This window comes from Lepidochelys kempii, chromosome 5, assembly GCF_965140285.1.
Source record: "Lepidochelys kempii isolate rLepKem1 chromosome 5, rLepKem1.hap1, whole genome shotgun sequence".
In the NCBI taxonomy this organism is placed as follows: Eukaryota; Metazoa; Chordata; order Testudines; family Cheloniidae; genus Lepidochelys; species Lepidochelys kempii.
In genome coordinates this window covers 116,846,989-116,862,357 of record NC_136384.1, presented here as the reverse complement: position 1 = coordinate 116,862,357, position 15,369 = coordinate 116,846,989, and the positions used below count along the sequence as shown (strand labels likewise).

The 15,369-nt window shown below is 42.3% G+C and overlaps 1 protein-coding gene across 2 annotated transcripts in view; it reads left to right on the top strand.

Annotated features, from left to right (window-relative positions):
- LINGO2 (leucine rich repeat and Ig domain containing 2) overlaps positions 1-15,369 on the top strand; it is a 766,946-nt gene that overhangs the window by 731,961 nt on the left and 19,616 nt on the right. The gene's annotated exons all lie outside the window — the stretch shown is intronic.

The following is a 15,369-nucleotide window of genomic DNA, read 5'->3' as shown; positions in this document are numbered from 1 at the left end:
TCCCCTGTCACCCATTGCCATATTGTGGCAAACAGAGACTAGGGATCCTTCAGAACATGGCTTTGCATCTCTGCCCATCCTGGCTAATAGCTATTGATGGACCTATTCTCCATGAACTTATCTCGTTCTTTTTTTAACCCTGTATAGGCTTGGCCTTCACAAATCTTCTGGCAAGGAGTTCCACAGCTTGACTGTGTGTTGTGTGAAGAAATAGTTCCATCTGTTTGTTTTAAACCTCCTGCCTATTAATAATTTCATTTGGTGACCCCTAGCTCTTGTATTATGAGAGAGAGTAAAAAACACTTACTTATTTACTTTCTCTATACCAGTCATGATTTTATAGACCTCTATCATATCCCCCGTTAGTCATATATTTTCCAAGCTGAAAAGTCCCAGTCTTACTAATCTCTCCTCGTATGTAAGCTGTTCCATACCCCTAATCATTTTTGTTGCTCTTTTTTGAGATGGGGCAACCAGATCTGCACACAGTGTTCAAGAAGTGGGCATACGGTGGACTTGTATAGAAGCAATATGATATTTTCTGTCTTATTATCTATCCCTTTCCTAATGATTCCCAACATTCGATTAGCTCTTTTGACTAACAATGCTCGCTGAGTGGATGTTTTCAGAGAACCATCCACAATGACTCCAAGATCTCTTTCTTGAGTGGTAACAGCTAATTTAGACCCCATCATTTTATTATATAGGTGGGATTGTGTTTTCCAATGTGCATTACTTTGCATTTATCAACATTGAATTTCATCTACCATCTTGTTGCCCAGTCACCCAGTTTTGTGAGATCACTTTGTAACTCTTCATAGTCTGCTTTGGACTTAACTATCTTTCCATGGACTGTTTTTGTTCTGGTTTTAATGTAAAACTGTGTCTTACTTCACTGAAGATATGGGACAACTCACAAGTTTAATGGCATTAATTACCATTCCTATACATTCAAAGCACTTGTTTACAATTTAAAAAAAGATCTACAAATGTTACCCTCCAGTAGTTTTTATTTCTGAAGAACTGAGAGAAAAAAAATTGTGTGTAGACAATACATGATGGCTGGTCTGTGTTATGACATTCATCTTCACAAGTGAGAAGAGACTGGTTTATTATTACTCCTCCCTCACTCATAAAATCAGTGACATAACATAGATCGGCCTTAATGTACAGGTATATTATTCTCAACATAAATGATTAGCAGCATAAAGCAGCTCAGCTGCATACACAAATATCTCCCACTGTATATCAAACCTACATGCTTGTTGGTGCTGGCAAGCCCACAATTCTCCCAGCTCTCACAGTTCTCAGTAGTGCTACGTCTAGTATTCTGCAACTTTACAACCTGTGAACTTGTCTGTTACATGTCTTTGTATCCGCTTGTTTTGCTCTGCTTAACAATGACCTAAGGACAGTTTTAAAAAACAGTATTTCTCAAATTGTTGGGGATTTGCTTTCATTGCATGCCATTTTGTTCTTCCCCTACTTTTCACCCCTAAATAAGTACAGGATTCAGTACACAACAGCACAATTTCTGTGCAGTAAATTATGGTTTATTATAAAACTTTTAGGACTTGGTGTGTCTGAATTTAGCTTTAGGATATTATATGTTTATTAAGATAATAAAAAGTTAGTTGTCAAGCTTTAAAAGATGTGTTAAATTCTTCTCCGCAGTAATCACAGTCAATATACACATATACTACTTGTCATCTTTCGCTGAGGCTATTATTGCTACAATTGGCAAGTTCTGCTTGTTTAGTTTGCTTCTGGCTTTACAGTGCTGTGTGAGACCCTGAACTGGTTATAGTTAGCATAGTCTGATAACATCACAAAAATTTTGCATCACAAAAATTAATTACCATGACTTGAACTAAAGAACAAAAGGGTCTGATTCTCATTTACGCTAAGTGCCTTTACACTGCTCTGGCAGTAAATTACATTTACACCCACTTTAAGGGCCCTTTACTCTGCCAGAGCAGCGTAGAGGGAGCATAGTGCAAACAAGAATCAGGCCCAATGTTATCTATTGAAATACTCATTCATCAACATCTTCCAAAATCCTGGTTAAGCTATTTCAAGTAGAGCTGGATTAAATGTTTCAGCCAAATGTTTTATTCACAGAAAATGCTGATTCAGGTTGACCAAAACATGTCCTGAATTTGTGTAGATGTCAGTGAATTGTTTCAGTCGAAAGAAAAAGCAAAAATTCAGAAAAACTGAAACTCTTTGTGTTAGTAATATGACCCCCTCGCCCCACTCCAGTAGCCTAGTGATCATGGCAGTCACCTAGGAAGAGGGAAACCCAGGCTCAAATCCCCACTCTGGAGCAGAGGCTTGAATGCTCTCTACCTCTCTCCAGTTGAAGCTGTTCCACTTTATATAATTAAATATTAATTGGACCAGAGAGAGAAAAGGGCTCTATAGCCTGGTAGTTAGGTCACTTCGGGGGGGGGGGAACACCTGGGTTCTAGTCACAGCTCCACTGAATATTTCATTATCGATACGAAGTGGAACAGCTTCAACGGGAGAGATGATTGAAAGCGATCTATTCTAGAATTGCCTACTGCTTAGGGCAGTGGTTCCCAAACTTGTTCCGCTGCTCGTGCAGGGAAAGCCCCTGGTGGGCCGGGCCGGTTTGTTTACCTGCTGCATCCACAGGTTCAGCCAATCGCGGCTCCCAGTGGCCACGATTCACTGCTCCAGGCCAATGGGAGCTGCTGGAAGCAGCACAGGCCGAGAGACATACTGGTCGCCGCTTCCAGCAGCTCCCATTGGCCTGGAGCAGCGAACCGCAGCCACTGGGAGCCGTGATCGGCCGAACTTGCAGACGCGGCAGGTAAACAAACCGGCCCGGCCCGCCAGGGGCTTTCCCTGCACAAGTGGCAGAACGAGTCTGGGAACGACTGGCTTAGGGCATTCATAAGGGAGCCCAGTGAGACCTCCATTCATATCTTTGCTCCAGAGTAAGGATTTGAACCTGTGCACATCCAAAATGCCCTAACCACTTGGCTATTGGGTATAAAGGGGGCACCTCCTCCTCCATTTTGTGGATGTAGCCCTTCATTTACAAATGTCCTTTTGTTTTTATTTTACAAAACAGTTTAAAATGCCCAAAATCAAAACAAAATGTTTAGTTTTGGGTCAAATAAAAGTTTAGTTTGACCAGAAAGAAAACTATTTCTGACTTTTTGATTCATAGAAAATTCTGAAAATTGTTGGTTTCAGGTTGGCTCAAAATGAAGTTTTTTTCCAATTTTTTCAGAACTGTTAGTAAAACAAAAGAGTCAGTTATTCGCATAGCTCTAATTTTAAGCAGTACTGAGATGCTATTCAGGAATTGGTTCTGAGTGGGAGCTGAGAAATATGTGTTCACCTCTTGTTTAGAGGGCATGAGTATGTATGTATTTATTGGAGTGGACTCTAAAGATACATCTGGGTGTTTCTGGGGAATTCATCAAATAGTTGATTTCCCAAGTGTAATTGAAATTTCTTACATGGCCTGTTAAATTCATAATCTTTATTTCCCTATCGGGAAGGAGATGTTTCTGGCGGCATTGGAGCAGCATATTTGAGTAGGATAGATTTGATGGAAAAGGTAGTTGAATTGTATACCCTATAATTCAGCAGGGTTTGTGACGTCCTGAACAAGCCCATGAAGCAGAAATGTGAAATTTTGACCTCTAATGCAATCTTAATTAACAGGTTTCTCAATTAAAATCCCTGTGCTTCTAGAAGTTGATTGCCAGGGAAATCTGGCTGTACATTTCATATCATGCAACTGTAATTTAGAATTTTAGACAATAGGGAAAAGTTACAGCTTTCACTGAAACAGCTGCAGATCATGCAAAAAAAAAAAAAAAAAAGAGCAGTATATTACCTCAGGGTATTAAGCTAGTAGCATGCAAGAATAGCTTCTGAGTTCTCCGTTACAGACTCTTTGTCAGTTTTATTGATTAAACCTCAAACTATCAAATGCAATGCATACGCTTAGATGTCTATAAATTGTCTCTGAACACATTGCAAAAACTTGGTCTGAACAGCTAAGTAGCACCAGTCAGCACGACAAGGTTGCCTTCTGCTTGCAAGGTCTAATAATATTCCATCTGGGTTTTAAGTAGTGAAGGGCAAACTTTAGAACAGGGGTGGGCAAGCCTTTTGGCCCGAGGGCCACATCGGGGTTGCAAAACGGTATGGAGGGCCAGGTAGGGAAGGCTGTGCCTCCGTAAACAGTCTGGCCCCGCCCCCTATCTGCCCCCCTCAGAACTCCCGACCCATCCAACACCCCCTGCTCCTTGTCCCCTGACCACCCCCTCCCGGGATCCCCCACCCCTAACCGCCCCCTATCCAACTGCCCCGTCCCCTGACTTCCCGACCCCTATCCACTCCCCCACTCCCTGACAGGACCCCCGACCTATCCACCTCCCCCTCCTTGTCCCCTGACCGCCCCCTCCCGGTACTCCTGTCCCTAACTGCCCCCCCAGGACCCCAACCCCCCAGGACTCCACCCCATATCCAACCCCCCCTTCTCCCTGTCTCCTGACTGCCCCCCCCCAAAACCCCTGCCCCATCCAACCACTCCCTGTCCCCTGACTGCCCCCTGGAACCTCCTGCCCCTTATCCAACCCTCCCCCTTCCCCCGCCCCCTTACCATGCCACACAGAGCGGCAGGACAGGCTTATTGAAAAGCCTGGGAGGTGGGCGGGTGCAAGCTGCACTGCCCGCGTGGCTGCGGGGAAGGGGGAACAGCGGGTGAGGGGCTGGGGACTAGCCTCCCCGGCTGGGAGCTCAGGGACTGGGCAGGACGGTCCCACCGGCCGGATGTGGCCAAAGGGCCATAGTTTGCCCACCTCTGTCATAGAGGCTTAAAACCCAGAAGCAAAGAGAAAGCACTTTTTTTTTTAAAGCACGATTTTAAATATTCAGCCTCCCAATATAGATGATAGGAAGGATCATCTAGGGGTTGAAGTGCTAACCTGGGACTAGGGAGACCCAGTTCAGTTCTCTGCTTCACAACAGGCTTCCTATGTGACCTTGGGCATGTCATGTAGCCTCTTTGTTCCTCCGTTCCCCATCTGTTGACCTTGCAAACCCCTATAGCACGGTAAGGCAATTCCCTACACCGTTTTAGGTGCTTGGGAGGTTGACAGCTGTGCAGTGTAGATAGCATTCCCTTCTAGCTCAGGCAAAAACTCAGGGAGACCCTGCATGATGACAGTAATGCCGCTACCCAGCCATTGACCCATCCCAGGTCGAGTCAGTGAGTCACCACACAGGCAGCAGGCATCTGCCTACAACATGGTGTCAAGTGCCAGGTAGGTTCCTGAGTGACACAGAGTGTGTTAGTTACTCTGGGGGCTAGAGAGAACTACAGGTCCAGCAGCCTCAATGTATAATCTCCCTTATTGTCTGAATTTTCAAGGGCTCAGTTCCCATTCAGGCCCCAAAATCAATGACCAGATTTTCAGAAGTGCTCAGCATAGAGCATCACAATGAGAGCTGCTGGGCGATGAGAACTTTTGGAGAATCTGGCCCTAGTTGTGGGTACAGAGTGTTTGAAACTCTGGCCCTGAGCTCTTATTGATATCTGGCCCCTTTTCTCTACCATGAAGCACTTTAAAAACTGCCGCAAGTCAAACACAGCACCTGAGTCCCAAAATTCAGGCCATGTAGTAATACAGCTGCGCCTGATCTGGGAAGGTTTAGGTAGGTGTGGATCTGAATCCAAACTTTCCAAGTTTGGGGCTGTTCAAATCCATGGTTCTGACTTGGACCATGAGAATGAGGCCTAAGTTATGAAGTTGGGCTTCACATCTGAGCTTTCCCCAAAGAATTCATACAGGGGATACCGACTTGGGCCTGTCACTGGTCCTAACTAGCAAACGCCTTTTCATTTGCCTTAAAATTATATTTGTGTGTGACTTAACTCCACAAATGCCTGGTAGCCTGCACTCTGGATTGGAAACTTTTTTACAGAACATTATTTCATTTATTTTTATTTCCCTTCACCTTTAATTAAACAGCCTACGTTGTGCCTCACTCTGTCTTCTGCTGCAAAGTCTGATTTTTCTCTTGTTTAGAATACTTGTCACAAGCATCCTTTCGGGGATCATTCAGTTCCCACGATCAAGGCAAAACCTGCTGTCAGAATGTAAAATGCAGGATAAGGCACTCTGAAACGCTGATACCAGAAATAGAAATAATGCCCATTATCAAGTTTGTGCACTTCTATGGACAGACCAGGGTAATTGAAGTATGCAGTCTTCCTTATCCAAATGGTTGCCAAAGGTGTCAAACATACAAAATGCAACTGTGGGGGAAGTTATTGAACCACAACAATGAGATACTATCTATACCACTCTTTTCTATCACTTGCAGGCATAGGAAGCTTTTATATTAGATAAGCACCCTGCTTTTTATAATGATGAAGTATGATAATTCTCTGCCTACGAGGTAGCTATCTACCATAGTAGTTGTGATTAATGAAGGGGAGGTGGGGTAGTTCCTTTTTATGGACACCCAGCCAGCCAGTAGCTGTAAAATCCCTGTTATTAGCTGTTCTCTAATTGCTCTACCTATAAAGGGTTAAAAAGTCTCACTGCTATGCTTAGGCAAAAGGAAGGGAGTGGGCACCTGACCAAAAGAGCCAATGAGAAGGCTAGAACTTTTTAAAATTGAAACAAGACTCCCCTTTTGTCTGTCTGCTGTTGTTCTCCGGGAAGAGGTGGACAGGGCAGAGCAGAGCTAGGCTGTAAGAAGCTTGGGCCAGGTATGAAAACCCATCAGTATCATACCTAGAAACTACTCATTTAAAAACCCCAGATATGTAAGTAGATCAGGAAATGTCTAGGAAGACGCGATTAGGTTTATTCCTTTTATTTCATTATGGCTTGTGGATTCCTCTGTGCTCTTTGTTTGGCTTGTAACCTTTAAGCTGGACCTCAAGAAAGCTATTCTTGATGCTTAATCCTTGTAGTTGTTTTTTTTTTAATCTAGCAAATGCCTAAATTCCCAAATGTATTTTCTTTCTTTGTTTTTATTAATAAAATTTATGTTTTTTTAAGAACAGAATTGGATTTTTGTGTCTGAAGCGGTCTGGGCACATGTTGTTTAATTAGCTGGTGGCAGCAGCTGATTTATTTTTTTTTTCTTTCTCAGCTCTTCCCTGGAATGGGGCAGGGGGTGAAAGGGCTTGAGGGTATCCCACAGGAAGGAATTCCCAAGTGTGCCTTCCTGGGCTCTCAAAGGGGTTCTGCACTTGGGTGGTGGCAGCGTTTACCAATCCAAGGTCAGAGAGAAGCTGTGACCTTGGGAGTTTAGTACAAGCCTGGAGTGGCCACTATTAATTTTTCGAATCCTTGCAGGCCCCCCCCTTCTGCACTCGAAGTGCCAGAGTCAGGAATCAGCCTTGACAGTAGTCATTAAGGCCACAATAGTGCTACAGCCTTATGCAGGTAATCACAGTGTAATACATCGTCATTTCCCATCCATTCCCACAATGTGATAGCTGCAATACTTCAGGTGCATCGGCATGCCTGAGGAATCAAAAATCATGGGATTGGTGTAAAAAGGAAAGTAATAAAGGTTGGGTTAATTTTTAATTGCCTCCTGGGTTTGAACCATTAGGGGTGCACATTTTCAAACTTTCCTCTGAAAACTTGAGGTCTGGAAACATGGTTGTGTTTTTTTGTTTGTATGGAGGGTTTATTTTTTTTATGAAAGTAGAGATTCTCCCAAAATCACATGACTCCAGGAGCAAGGGTTTTAAGAAAAATACCCAGTATCTGGAGACTCATGATAAAATCACCAGTGATGTCAACACTGTTAAGAGCATCTCTGTACTTAGAGGGCTCAATTCTCTTCTATGCCAGAGCTCAGCTGAGAGTTGCCCCCTACCTATCTGTGGTACAGCCTCTGCTCATCCTGACAAGGCTTCTGGAAGGGGATGGCATTATTGGAGTCCTGAGCCAGCACACACTTTCACCAGCAAGAAGATCCCCTCTGACAGCAGAATTCTCTGCTTGCCTGTTGTAGCCATTTTCCCTTTGATCCAATGGCTGGTGCCCTAGCTGGGATCACGGGATACTTGCATTCAACCTCTGCTGTCACAATGACTTTCTGTGTGACCTTGGACAAGTCACTTAGCCACTCTGTGCCTCAGGTTCCCCATCTGTAAAAATGGTATAACAGCCCTACCCTACCACACAGGGGTATTGTGATGATAAGTACATTAATGATTACAAGTTAACCAAATGCTTCAGTGATGGAGGCCACTTAAATTCCAGACCTTGGATAGGAATAATTTTTCCTATCCCACAAAACTTTTTGATATCAAAAAATTTTCCTGACCCAAATTGGAATGAAAAGTTGATATCTTGAAGATTTTTGAAAACCAAAAATCCCCCCCAAAAAGTTTTCGTATCAGGGAAATTGAAATATTTCATTTTGATTTCAAACTTTTTTTCTTATTTTATTTACTACAGTTAGCTTAAATTTCTAAGTGAAAAGTCCTTTCAAACCAGCATTTCAAAAATGTCGAATCAAAACATTCTGACAATTTGAAAACTTTTTTCCTAAAACTTTTTGAAGTCAAAACAATGAGCAGAACCAACTTTTTCTCATCAAATATTTCCATTTGGACAAATCGACATTTTCCCATGAAAAAATATTTTGTCAAAAATGCTCTAAGTAGCACCAAAGATAGATAAACCCTCAAAAGGGACCAAGTCACCTATTCAGCAAGCTACTTAAAGCACATGCCTAACTTTAAGTATGTGAGTCTTCTCATTGAGTTCAGAGGGATTAGTCACCTGTATTAAATGCCTTGCCAAGTCAGGCTGTGTTGCCATCCTCACACCATGGAAATGGAAAAGGCTTTTTGTTTGTTTGTAGACTGGAAAGGGGAGAAAAAATTCTGGAAGATACTCTCACTGTTTGGGAAGAAGAGCAGACATTTTATACTGAAAAACAAAACACAGCAGTGGGCCTCAGTGCTTACTGCAGACCTCAAAAATTACATTTAGGAGCAAGACTTTTCACCTGAAAATAGGCCCACATAGACTCGAGCACAGTATCAAGTGGCTCTCATTCAGGCTATTGCATCAAAGCAACATCAAAGCTTCAGGAGATTCATCCTGAAAGGGATGAGAACTTAAGAGTCCTTATTGTTGGCAATGAATTCCTTCTGAGAACAGAAGTGAACTGCACATCCCTGTTTTTCAGTCAAAGCATCCTAGTCTCCAAGCCTATTCTTTGAAACAGAGGGTCCAACATGCATGTGTTTGGGGCAGAGGCTGGTTCTTGGGGCTCCATGTGAATGGGACCTGCAACTGAGCGGACTCATTGCCACCTCGTCTTCAGGCTTGTTTTCAGAGAACAGCAATGTAAAAGCCAGGGAAGTAAAAGACTGACATGCTAGCAGAGGAGTAGTGTGGTGGGGTGTTCACCCCCACACTAGCCTAGAAGGGGTTAGTGAGGCTGAGAAGGGGCAAGTCAACCAGATAGGCCCCAGCTGAGCAGAATTAGGCAGCCTGAAGGATGATGGAGCTCAGCTGAGAAGAAACAGGCTGGCGGGGCTAGTATAAGGCAGGAAGGGATTGCAGTGAAGGAGCCTGCTGCCATTCTCTGGAGGTGAGAGAGGGAAGGAAGGAAATTTAGGGAAGAGAGTGTAGGAAAAGGCTTAGGAAAAAGGACAGCAAGTGCAGACCTTGGCTGCTGATTAAAGGGTCCCTGAGCTGGAAGCTAGAGTAGAGGGCAGCCCTGTTTGCCATACCAGCCACTGGAGAAGGGGCACCATCTGAGCAGTGAATGAGAAGACTGCTTGAGACCATTTGTACAGGAAGACTTTGTTACCCTGGAAGGGGAGGACTATAATGACCTGGTTGGAGGGCTAAGCCATGAAGTCTCAGAGAGAGAGGTACTTGCAAAGTGGCAGAAGGACCTGGAAAGAGCTAATATCCAGAGCAACCAGGAGGAGATGCCCTAGCAGTGAGTGGACCCCATGACAGTAGAATATGTTCACCTTTCCCACAGAAGCCTGAAATCTGGGACATGCAGTGTGCTGCATCGCTAACATACAATCATACTGTGTAACAAGGCGATAGATTCCAGGCATTTCGATGCAAAGATTTTCTGTTAAGTCCACCTCCTCTGACAGGTTCTTGAACCCTGCATGGAGAGAGGTGCTTCTGCTGAATTAGTAGGTTTGCTCAGGCATGTCCAATAAGAGCATAAGAAAGAGTGGGTTATCTCAGAGGCAAAGGGAACTGGTGGTAGAGACCATTCCGGCAGGGGAAAGCCCTAGCAATGCCTTGGGCTGAGGCATGTGGTTTTGTTGTTTTGTGAGTTGGCAGTAAAGCCAAGCATGTGGAAGGGGTTGGACCTGCTTTGATGTCTGCTTTCTTAGAGGCAGGGTGGCAATGTGGCCTGCTTTCATAGTGCTTATTTATATTTTGATCAGTTATATTCATGGGGGCTGGCGAGGAAGAAACTCGCAAACATTCTTCCCACATTCTGGCGCCAATTGTTTTCCATAAGGTATTGTACTGGGTTGAAAATGTCTGACAATTATATATTGGATAGCAATAAACTCAAACTTCAGTGTGACACAGGAACAGTAGGGATGATGGCTTTTGATATTTCACCAACAAAGTATGAAAATATTAGCCGCCTGCAGTCAAACTACTCTTTAAACTCTCTCCACCCCAGCCTGCCTCTTTTTTTTTTTTTTTTGGTATGGAACTTTTATTCAGAGAGTAGAGTTCATGGGTCTCCCTACAAAATTATTCTTTGTAACTTATGCTCCTTTACCTATTGACGCTTTTAGCCAGGGAGTCATGGTAACCCCAGGAAAGTAGGAAAGCAACAAATCATTTTCTGCAGAGTAGAGAGAGATAAAGACAGTACTGTAGAAAAATGCAGCTCTCCTCACAGTTCTGGATCTCCTGGAGAAGTGAACTAGTCAATTGGAAGAGTGTAAGTAATATTCCAGCAGCCTGGTTTGACTTTGGCAAGATTTCCTTTGAGCAGCAGATTACTCCCCCTCCCCACCTTTAGAGGGGAAGGGGGCAGGGTTGAATGACAGAAAGAGAAGCTCTTTGTTCCTTTTCCTTTCCAAAAAAATGTGCAAGTCTGCTAACTATTGCACAGCACCTGGACTCTTTCCTTACTAAAGTAGAATAATTAGTAAGATTGGGTATTTTGATAGCCCTTCAGGTGTCTGTTTCTGACTCTCCTTATTCCCATACCAGCTGCTTCAGTAATGAGCAGAAAACTCTTCATTTTTTTTCTACTCGGCTTTCATTTCAAATGCTGGCAAAATTTCCTCGGAGCTGCTTTACTGCACATTTTTCATATGCTTGCACCAAAGTGATATCAAAAAGAGAAACACCAGAAGGCTTTCCTCGGGGGTGAAAACCTGGTGCTGGAAGAGGAAGGACTGGTATTCTATATCTGTCACACAAAATACTAGGGATTATTGTTTTGTGGAGGATTTGCTGGGGGGCTATAAGTTGTCTAAAAGGTGCCAAATGAAAATCTGGCCCCCTAAGAAAGAACAGATGTGGGGAGGAACAGCACAGTTGTTCTTTTTGAATATACATTCTTTTAAATTCTTTATACACACAAAGAAGCTGAGCTGCAAGTGTGAGAAACAGACCAAGTATAATGGTTTTGAATGATCTTGTTTTGTAAGCTACAATACATCAACCATGATTCATGACTCTGTACAGGGGCTTTTGTGAGCACCTTGGGCATGGGGGATTTTTGAAATGTTGCCCAGAGGTTTATGGTTTCCCATTAACATAGAACATGAGTTTAGGTCAGAGGTGATGAATACTATACTGTCTATTTGGAAAAATAGAATGAATTTTTCAGATACACAATCCTGATTGACTGCTTCATTATATTGTGTAAAAAGGGGCATTGGTACCAATTCTGCTTTTGCATTAAAGGGAAGAGTAAATTTCTCCTCTTTGGTGTTTTTTATGTCTCTCTTAAATCATCACTTCATTTACCTGCCCTTGAGCCATGAGCAGGTGCCAGTCTAGCAATTTCACATCCTACAGGAAGCTAAGGAATAATAATTCCAATAAAGTTAATGCTTCTGCTTAGTGAAGTTCCTGTCGACTAGTGTCGAATGTAACATACAATGTTTTCAAAAAGAAGAGGAATACTTGTGACACCTTAGAGACTAAAAAATTTATTTGAGCATAAGCTTTTGTGGGCTACAGCCCACTTCATCAGATGCATAGAAACACAGAAGCCCATGAAAGTTTATGCTCATATAAATTTGTTGGTCTCTAAGGTGCCACAAGTACTCCTGTTCTTTTTGCGGATACAGACTAAGGCAGCTGCTACTCTGATACAATGTTTGAATGCTGGAATTTTGCTTGTTATCAAATGTATTGCAAAGACCGGTCCCATGTACCATATATTGTACACATTGAATGAAATTACAGCTAGCCAGTTAATTCTTTTCCTAGTTTATCATTCCTCAAAAGACATGTGAAGTATATCTTTGAAAAATGAGTTTTCATTTGGAATCCCCATGCCAGATTTACTGTAGTAGGCCTTACTACCCTTCAATGACTGAGAGCAAAATCATAATTAGACCAAGTTGGGACACTGCCTGAAAAGGAAATTTCAATTACCAAGTAATTATCATCATCCTCATATACAGAAATAAACAACAATTGGTTCCTGTGATCACTATATTGGTCATTGGGGATAGATAATAAGACCTAAGATCTTGGTGAATTTTCCAAGCTAGATGAATTATATTTTACTAAAAATGGCTTTGGAGAAAATCACATTGCATATTTCAGAATTCAAAAGTTGTGGGGAGGAAATGCTGTCAGCAACTAGGAGGTCCTCTAGCTTCAAGAAGACGCCCTTCACCTTCTCACACATGGACTTAAATTCTCCCTTAAGACACAGGTGAAATGGGTGGGATGCTCTCATCATGCTCCTAGTTTGCCTTAGTCACCACACAATTTGTTATCTGCTCAGGAATGGCCCGGGTCTGCAGTTCTTAGGAAGTAGGGTGCATCATGGGGCGTTGTTACCGGCGGAGCCCTGGAGTGCAGCTTCAACAGAATTTTTTTCCTATTTTTTTAAATCCTCCTCTTTGGTGTAAAAAGACTTCCCATTTCCAGTGAAATCTATGGTTGTTGGGGAGCTCAGCAACGTTTGAATCCCATGGAAAAAGTTGTAGCATGATCTGAAGACTATAAAGCTAGACAAATTCAGACTGGAGAAAAGGTGTAATTTTTTAACAGTGAGATTAATTAACCATTGGAGCAATTTACCAAGGGTCATGATGGATTCTCTATCCCTGCCAACTTTTAAATCAATATTGGATGTTTTCCTAAAAGAAATTAGGAATTATTTTTGGGGAAGTCCTATGGCCTATGTTCCACAGGAGGTCAGATTAGATGATCACACTGGTCCCTTCTGGCCCTGGCATCGATGAATTCAGTCCTTACTCACTGCCAGTTGTTGCTTTGCTCCGATTCTCCTTCTTCCCTCAGAGTAAAGTTTGGGTCTTTACTAGTAGTGCATATCTCCAATTTGTCACATGGTAATTGTTTGTCCTACATGGGATTTCAGATTCAGGAGCTAATGGAAAGGCTGAATTATGACAGAGATTCTCCAGCTATAGTTATGTCAATAGAGCATTATAATATTTATTGTCATGCAGCTGCTTGCTCCCAGTTTCTGAATGACAAGTGAGTTCCAGTTACTAGTGCTGGTGCCACCTTAACTTGTAGGATCCCGAATGAGATATTGTCATCTGAGTTTGTAGTGTTTTTCACAACTGTCTTTGATATTAATGAGTTTTTAATTGGGAATATAATTGAGACATCATTATGGATGGAAATAACCATGCAGAATCAAATATTGTCCTTTTGGGGTTTTTTTAACTAGGCCATATGAATGCAATCCACCAATACAGAAGCACATATTAGCTTTAATTTTATTTAGGGCGTGGATGCATGTGGTGATTCTGGGATAGGGTTAACACAAATCATATAAACAAAGTTTGCCTTTTCTTTTCAAGAGTTCTGTGTGTGTGTGTGAGAGAGAGAGGGAGAAAGAGAGAGTGCTGATTGAAAATTTTCCCTTATAACTCTTTTTTGACAGAAAATGGGGTTTTCAACTATAATAATATTCACAGAAAGTTCCTCCTTTCTGTGGAAAACTTTGACTTTTTCAGCTTTTCAGCAAAACATTGAAATTTTCCACAGCGAGAACCCCTTCTATTTTCCAGCCAGCTCTATTCCACCCCTTCTCCCCAAACACACAGTCAATGAAGCTATGCCCGTTTACACTAGCTGAGAATCTGTTCCAGGGACTCAAATGTAGCGCTTTGGTTGAGATGAAATGGGTTGACTTGTCAAGGCTTAAAATGATATCCTCCATTTTGTTAGAGGTCTGTTCTAGGCTTCCAAGGAGTCAGTGGGTTATAGGGATGAGATCAAAATGGATGTTAGTGGAGTTAGGATGTGCAGTAGTTACAGCATCTACAGTATGCTACAAGAGCATCCTCATTATCAGGAGTTGAACACCCATAGGATCTATTGACTTTAGTGACAGCATGCAGGTGCGCATAAGTGATCTTGGAACAGAGAACCCGCTGCAAAAGGACTCCTGTACATATTTATCTAACAAGCGGCTGCAATATCCAGAGACCCAGAATACCCTCATCCAATAAAATAAAAAATTTTAAAAAATGAAGTTCTCACTTGACCTTTTAAAACTACACCAAAAATCCATACATAGTGAAGGCTAGCACAGTAAGACAGACAAACACAATCAAGGAATGGCTCTTTAATCACCGCTTTGATGTCAATAACTAGAATAATGAGCATGCCTAGGACACAGTGAATGTATCCTTTATCCTTTGTTAATGATTAAATGTCATTTAGAAAACATACATTAATTCAAAGAGCAGACTGACTGCCTTCTGCAAAGAGTACCTTGGTGTGCTAGGTCTGATGTCACTGAACAAAAAAAGTGCATGTTCTCCAAAAATCCTCCTTACTGGTGGGCATATATCTGTACCCGCCACTATGAAAGATGTATATAAAAACTGTACAGCATGGGCCAAATTCCGTTATTTATACCAGTACTTGAATAACTGTTGAAGTCCCTGGAGTTACATCAATGTAAAATTTAACAGAATTTGTCTAGGGCACCAGACAAAATGTCAGTTGTAATTTATGTATTTCTGCCTTGGCCCTTCTGCAGGCTGGTTTTGAATCTAAATATATTTTAGGAACCCCTTTAGCTAATAAGGAATCTGCAAGGCAGCCAACATTTTCAGTCTGCTGTGTGTATATACTATGGTGAGCTCTTTTTTTTTCTTTAAGA